The following is an 8478-nucleotide window of genomic DNA, read 5'->3' on the forward strand; positions in this document are numbered from 1 at the left end:
TGTTTATAATCTACTTAGTGGAAGACCAGGGTTCAAATATGTTTCTATATTAAGCTTATTAATGCTCCTCACAGATTTCCTGTTCCACTATCAGAATGGCAGAGTGAAATATGCACAGTTAACCAGAAATGGGAAAATAAAAGGTCCCCCTGAGTGGTGATTAATCAAAGTGGAGGTTGTGCATTAATTTGTCACACGGCCGAGAGAAATGCCATTCTTAAAATGTAGCTTATGGTGCTACATTCGCAAACATTAGGTGTATCTTAAGGGTTGTCTCTGAGAATTTAGGGCCTTGTGGGAGCTAATATTCTCAATTGTTTTGGATGTTATTTGGAGAAATGAAAAATTGCTAAAAAGTTGATGTATATTTGCTAGGAAGGTTATACCTAATGGTTCCTACTCAGCTTTGAACCTATGTGGTCAGATGATTTCCTGTTCTCAGATGTCCTATGTAATCTAAAATAGAAAGCTATGGCGAATCAGGAAATAGTTCATGGTTAGTGACTCTTGTTTAGAATTGATTTAGAAGCGACGTCCAGCTTGGGCCATGCCAGCTTCTTCCCTTTCATTTCTACTTTTTTGGGTTAGCTACGCTAAGCTAAGTTCACATTTCACTGGAAGGTTGGCATCAACTTTCTCATCCAGTTCCCAGTAAGAAAGCAAATAAACACTTAGCATAATGTCTAATTAAAAGTTCTAGGATTAGACGATGTAGCCGTAGCTGCTTTAACAAGACTCTTTACCTCACAAATTAATAATCAATCCCTGCGGCAGCTCATAGCCCTCCCTGACCCTGCTCCTTTAATCTGCTGGTGAATGTTTCTGCAGAAAATACCATAAGGCCCGTACACGTTTGAGACGCATTAGTCGATACACTCCTAAAGTATCCTTATTATACTGCTCGTCTTATTTTGATAAACAGTAATTTGATGTCATGGAGGACAGTAAGGATTGAATGGGACTTGTCTGTCTATTTGCCTCTCTGCCATTCACACCACTTCTCTCATGGGTTAAGACTCCCCTCTCTCCCTCTCGCTCCCTTTCTCTGTGTTGACACATATACATATCACACACCGGGATTAGTATGACGGTGACTGTAACAAACCTCTCTTTTGAAAAAAAAAAAAAGAAAGAAAGAAAGAAAAAAGGGGGAGAAAGCGCCCTATTCTATAGTGGAGGTGCCCAGCCAGAAAATAGCATACTTAGACAACAATGGCGTGGTAAGTACCTTAGCAAGGATCAGCGCTGGCAGAGTGAAACACATTACAAAACAATGGCTGACTGCCTGCCTGCTTGGCTGCTTGGCTGGCTGTCAGGAGGAGCCCTGGAAGCTGCCATGAGCTGCCATGCTGTTATTTGTCAGGGGGGGAAAGAGAAAAGGAGACAGAGACACACATCATCATCTCGCTACTCATCGCCGTAAACACTGGTGTGAATGACTGGTCACAGAGAGTATAATCCCGCCTGCAGACGCGTCTCCCATGATCCCCCTCGGCAAAGTGGGCGCGTGATGTTGTTCCTCTACATGACAACAGCATGGGATGCTGAGGTAACAGGAAGGGTGATTGAAGAGGGCTCAGTTATAAATGCGCTTTGATCTGAAGTTTCATGTTTGTTTTTTTATTTTTTAGATATTGATTTGATTGATTTACAAAGTCTTTGATGGAACATGAAACTGAAACATGAAGTTTGATGCTTAAAATTACAAAATTAAAGCATAGAAAATAATAATAATCAATTGACCGTTTAAGTTGTTTTGATCATCAATCGTCTGTTTCCTGCATCATAAATGTTTGGTAAGCTTAACGATTGGGCAGAATCTGTCAATCTGAACATGTTGACTCATTGACAAAGCCCTCATTGCATCTGAAGGGTAGCACGTTAAATTTAGATAAACTAGAAATAGCTCTGGATGTGGTGCAAAAAAAAACAAAAACAAAGAAAAAGAAGATCAATAATGCAAACAGATGAAGAAAAACCAATGCTAATTTTAAATAAATGACAAATAATCCTGCTGCTAAATTATGCTTAAAGCACCCTGAGAATATACAGCAATTATTAACCTTCATATCATGCGTTCAGAATTACACATTTACATTCCAATATTTTGATAGGATCTAAATCAGGAAGTCAAATATATTCCAGTTTTATTATTGGCTCAATAATGACTTGAGATTGTTTAATGCCAGTTAAAAGTGGAAAAGGGGGCTTCTGTTTAAAAAAAAAAAAGAAGGCAGGGGGGAGGAGCGTTACTAATGATATAAGAGTGAATGTTGGAGCATCTCCTGGAAATCTGGCAGAAATCCTAATGTCACTCCTGTCCCTCTTTTAATGCAAACCAAATGAGCCTGCACTGTAATAAGAAGCTTCCCAGAATTAGTTTCCGTTTGCAGAAAATTGCAAGAAAAAAAAAAGCTCCCTAGTACCTTTATCTATGAATTTCACTCCAGCACAAGCAAAAAAAAAAAAAAAAGCAAAAAAAAAAAAGGGGGGGGGGGCAGACCCTCCTCTGACATTATTTGGATGACGTGCCATCAGTGGAAGCAGCAAGAAATAACATTGTGCAAATTCTATGCATGTTAATGATAAATAGGAATCCACCTGCTCACAGATAAAATGAGTTTAATTTCCCCCCCTCCTCCCCTCCACGCGTGCCCATGTGCCTGCCTGGCCTCATAGAAATTACTTATGCACAGCTATTATTAAAATAGGGCCAGAGCAAATGAGAAAGAAGCGCTATCTCTGGAGAGCGTGGCTGGGTTTTAGACTGCCGCTGCTGGTAGCTGCTGCCGCCAGGACTCCCTGCTTCACACAGTCAGCGATTCTTCCACACGCACACACATGTGCAAACACAGGAGCCCGAGCAGATGCACCTCACCTCCTCTCAGCTCTTGTGGCAAGCTCTGACCCTGTATTTACTAAATTAACTCAAATCCCTTTTTTATTTTTTTGAGTCGGGAGTTTTTCAGTGTAATGGAATTTTGCAAGCTTTGTGAGAACATCTATTTTCACAAGTGTCTGTCTGCGTGCATGCTAATATGCACTTATATACCGATGGGAGATGTGTGTGTGTGTGTGTTAGAGCGTACATTTGTACTCTTGGGCTTGCACGCCTGTTTTTGTATCCGAATGTAATTTTGTTGTTGGAAGGAAATTTCCTTTGGGTGCACAATGTGCTCGTCCCTGCATCTTCAGAGTAACTGAGGCTATAACAATAGAATGCTGAAGACTTAGAAAATATCAGCCATAAGTGGTGACTCAAATATTTATGTATGCATGGAGGAATGCAGATGGAAAGATGACAATTGGGAAAGGCAAGAGGGAACAGAAGCAAAGTGTAAGAAAAATCTTCTATTAAAAAAAAGGAAAAAAGAGGTCATGACGGAAGTGTTTTTGTTCAAAGGTTGCTGTATGCTCTCTGTCACCTCTGCTCCATTAGCAAATCAACACATTCCTCTCATCTCTCACTTTGGCCTTGAACACTTGCAGAACATTCATTCTTTTCATCCACATGAGTTGAAGGATGTTCTGATGACTGGCTGCACAGCCTCTCTCTACTCTGAACCCTTTGCCTTCTTTGTGGCTGTGATTCAATAATCAGCTAGAGGATGAAAAAAGAAAAGAAAAACAACACACAAACTCATTAGGTGAAAAAAATCCAAATTGGAAGTGAACTGAACATTTGAAGGTTACATCCTAACATTGTTTGACAACAGAGCTGCTAAAACTGGATAACAAGAAGAATGTAATAAGCTTTGTGCATTTTATATTTAAAAAAAAAAAAAGTTTGTACTGTATCTACAGAGCAAAAAATAGTTGAACATTAATATCTCTGCCAAAATGCAAAGGAGGAAATAAAAGAAACAATGTGCCATTAGGGCCAACTTGAAACATACACAGAATAATGATGCGCTAAGATGTTTGCATTTTGTCTTGAGGCTTCCTGCTGTGTGTATGGGCTTTCTAATGACTGCTCGCTGTGAGGGAAAACAGCCCCTTGGGGACGTTAAGAATCTAATAAATGAGGTTCACTCTCCACTTCATGCACTCTCAGGGCAGCAATTATGTCAAAACAGTGTTTATGGTGGTAACAGTAAAGAATTTTTCTGCCCTCTGTAGACGGGCCCTTTGGTTCTTGACAGGATTTCTGAAGTTGAAATTACTGTGTGGTTATGTCACTTTATAATGCGCTAACCTATAGTTTGCAAATGCTATGGTTATTATTGTCAGTGTGAGCACAGAAAGTAAAAGCCTGAATGCACGTGATTGTGTTGACACACTTGAGCATGTGATGTCTGCAACACGTTATTTAAGAATATAAATAATGTTCTTTTAATGTAATTATCGTGCGCAGTGTTGTGCTAAGGGCTGTATTTTGCTCTACAGCAAGCAAAAGCATCACAGCTGGATCAAATTTGTGGAAAGTCTTTCTTTTGACCGCAAACACTAAATATATGTTTTTAAGGAGGGCGAGGGTGGAGAGAGTAGTAGGGTGGGGGAAGGTGAAGGGTCACACCAGCTCTTGGAAATAATATTAAGGGGTTAAAAAATTCAAATTTGGGGTGTACACCAAGATTTTTCCCCTCTTGCATCACACTAAAGTAATGACAGCTAGATTAAGCTGCTTTTTTTTTACAGCTGTAATCTACTGTAAAAAAAAACAAAGTGTTGCAGTGCTGTAAAGAATACACTACACAATACTATTCTTAGCTCTTGGTTATACTGTTATCTCCAAGAAGAGTTTATTACTCCAAAATATAACTGCATGTCCTTGCTCCTGCTCGCTTTCTTGCATTTCCTCTATTCTTTGAATGACAACTTTTAAAACAAATTCACAGTTTTTTATAAATTCCCCTACAGATGAACAGTGGCTTTGTGCCTCTTAAATACATGGATCACAATGGAAGCCCTTTGCTAGCCAAAACCCTAACACAGTTCTGGATTACACAACCGCTGGAAATATGAAAACAACTTTGCAGTCACAAAAATCACGGTAAAATACCATAAAAACACAAGTGTCTTCTTGTTAATATAAAGTGTTCAAGTGCATTAATGCAAAAATGGTACAAACTGTGCAAAAATTTCTTGCAAGTTGGCAAAATATAACCAAGTGTTCACTTAGTATGACAATACTGTACGGCACATTCTTTTCTTAATCATGTTTTAGTTCCTTGAGATGTGTAGCTCTGTGTGGGAAAGAAAGCTGATTTGAAATTTATATTAACTGAATGTGTTACGTACACTACAAATGAAAAACAATAAGAATGATAAATAGCAAAGAAGCTGGATTCAAGTGGACAAAAAAGGGCACAAAAACAAACCAACAAACAATCAAACATATGTATATTATAGTCTGTAATGGGCCAATGTGTGGCCACTATTTGCCTTATCGCCTGGTTATGATGTGTATGGTATAGAAATAATGTAATATATTCTATATGAAAAGTCATATGGGGAAATTCATTGGATTGGCACATGATTTGAGAAGTGAACTTTAAACTGTTGTACACTTAAAATAATATACTAACAATTTAGCCAAGCAGAACATACGTCTGTTTTTGCACCAATCCAATCAAAAATAAAGAGGTTTATGCTTTTTCTTCATATTTTTTAAGGATAACTTGAGAGTTTTGTATCTTAATATTTATTTTTTTAATACCTTGGTTACACTTTAACAGACCTGGACTTGATGAAATACTCTTAAACCTCTTCCCTAAAAGAGTTTCCATTTAAATTGCATATATTTCCATATGTAAATGAAAGAAAATATGGTTGGTTTGCTTACTTTCTATTTTCATGCATATCTGTGAAGCACTTTGAATCATAAAGTCATATATTACGTGCCTCTGAAAGACATTTTGTTTGATTTTAGATCACTGATTACTTAAAAGGGGATTATATTTATCATGTCAGCTGGCTATTTTGTCTTAGGTAGCAATAACTCAAGAGATAGACAGTCCCAACTTGATATATTTTGCATAATGTTTTTGGAGAATCCCAAGCAAAGGACCGCCCTCTTTCAGTACTTCTTTGATGGTAAAATACTTCTGTATCTTTTCTCCAAGATTCCACAAGATATTATCACTAACAGGAGAACCAAGTCCTCATCATCAGTCACATTCAAACACTCTTCCATCACGGGGGAGCCGTGAGAAAGATTTTCAGTGGTGGTTTTTGATTTCCATGCAGTCCTTTAATGACCCTTATTTGTAGTTTCTTTAAGGACCCTCCCCGTTAGGAGGCTGCAGGGCACTGGTCTACTCTGCCACTGCGGTTCCTGTAAAAGTCAAAACTGCAGATAAATACAGTGCTTGGAGGACATTAGAAGTGTAGTACAAGGGTCCAATTTTCTTGATTAGCTGATAACCCAAACCCCCTAAAGACCAGTGTTGAATGGCCCCAGAAATTATTTTACAAATGTGTCTTCCAGCAGAAGAAGTTTGAGTCCCTGTGGAGTATTGTGACAGCACTGAGACGAGGGCCAGTGACAGCAGCGGGTGAGAGTGTGATTGAATGGCAGCAGAGGACTATACATCTTTAAATTCCTCATTATCCACTAACACACAGGCACCACGTCTGCTCCTATTCCATTACTTACTCCTCTGTATTGTCATGCTCCAAGAATTCAATGTAGTACCTTTTATTGTAGAAAATGAAAAATGTCATTTTCCTCTTCTCCCTCTCTCTGTCTCCCCCTCTCCTAACACTAATTTAAAATGTCTCATCTCCCTCCGCGTGTTCAACAGTCTGATTGCCTCAGTGCTGAAGAAAGAGGCCTAAGAGGAGGAATCCCCTCTTTGTGAAAAGAAGTCCAGGTGAAAGCAGAGCAGGAGGAAGAGGAGGAGGAGGAGAATGGGGAGTGGGATGATTCATGAAGGCGAGAAATCTGCAGCTTCATCAGAGTCGGTCAAGCAGGACAGCTGCTGCCGTTGACCTCACGAACTAGTGAGAGACCCGCACCTTCAAGGACTAAAGGTCTTCTTTTTCTTTTCCCTCTAGCAGCCTTCCTCCCTCTCCCCCTCCCACTGCTATTCTTTTTCTTTCACACTTTTTCTCTTATTGCAACACTGCAGGATCAGGACATGACCTGGAGAAACAAAGTCCTTCAGGTCTGCAAAGGGGGGGAAAAAAGTACAGTGATGTGGTGTCTCTGGGCCTGAAACACAGCAGACCTCCATGTGTTTGTCTCACAGAATCAGCTGTGAATCTGTTCCCTTTACTGATGGCTGACAGATGATGGAGTCGGATGGATGGAAAGCACATTTCCTAAACAGAGCACCAGATGATACATTATTGAGACATTTTATTGCTAAATACCTGAACTGAGCCATTCTGTGGCTTCACAAACACCAAATTTTCACTATTTTTTAGCCTTAGATAACAATAAAATAAATTTTCTTTTAAACAGAAATCTATGTATTTATCTATTTAATGCGAGTCTTCTTAAAAATGGATTACAATTCATAAAAATCAAATTAAGCAGAGAGGAACAATTTAAATAAATAGAAAACTTCAACTGAAATATGTCTTAAAGACCTAGATATTTTGTGGTTTTCATGAATGTCAATCAAAACATGTTTGTTTGTTTTTTAAAAACAAGTGAAACATTGTTTATAAAGTGCAAATGTTTGTTTCAGGTTTGCTCACATCAATAGACAAAAATCACATTCGTCCTACTTGAAATGCCATTCTTGACTCAAACAAAGTCAGGCATTTCCAGCGGTATGGATGGAGAGCTCAGCGGCCTGCACTTTCCAAATATTCAACCTCTGGTGTGGACAAACGCGGTGTTCCACTGCCCTCCAGTGGAAACATGCAGAACTGCAGTTAAACTGTTTAATGTTTAAAGTATGAATAAAGAACTTTTTTTTTCTATTCAAAATGTAAATCTAATGACTAACCATAAAGACACCTTAGTATATACCATTAACAACATAGGCAGACCATTAAAATAGTTTCTGGGCTTATCTGAGGGTAGCTGCGTAGGCAGAGACCACCCTCACTAACTTCTGATGCACACACAGTCTTTACTCAAAGTAGGCTTTAAGAGTTAAAGAGTAAAAAAAAACAAGTCCCCTTTTAAAAGAGAGACATTCCAGGAGGAATCAGTAGGTCGATGCCTTCTTTAAGTATTTTTATTAAGAACTGAGATTATAATTGAAAGTAATCTCATGTGCATTTTGACTGGTGGATAATTTGCCATCTTAGGATGCATTAACCAGCCGGGAATTGTTGAAATATTATTTAAAGACATGCAATATGTTGTTTACTTATGTTGAAAATAAATAACTGTGCAGAGAGAAAGCTCTACAGAGGGTGGTGAAGGCTGCACAGAGAGTTGTCGGAGGCAGCCTCCCAACCGTCACAGACATATACACCTCCAGATGCAGGAAGAGGGCCACCTGTATCATGAAGGGCCCCACTCACCCAGCACACCCACTCTTTGTCCCGCTCCCCTCAGGCAAGAGGTTGGGGAAC

Source organism: Aulonocara stuartgranti, assembly GCF_965226115.1.
Source record: "Aulonocara stuartgranti genome assembly, chromosome: 17".
In the NCBI taxonomy this organism is placed as follows: Eukaryota; Metazoa; Chordata; class Actinopteri; order Cichliformes; family Cichlidae; genus Aulonocara; species Aulonocara stuartgranti.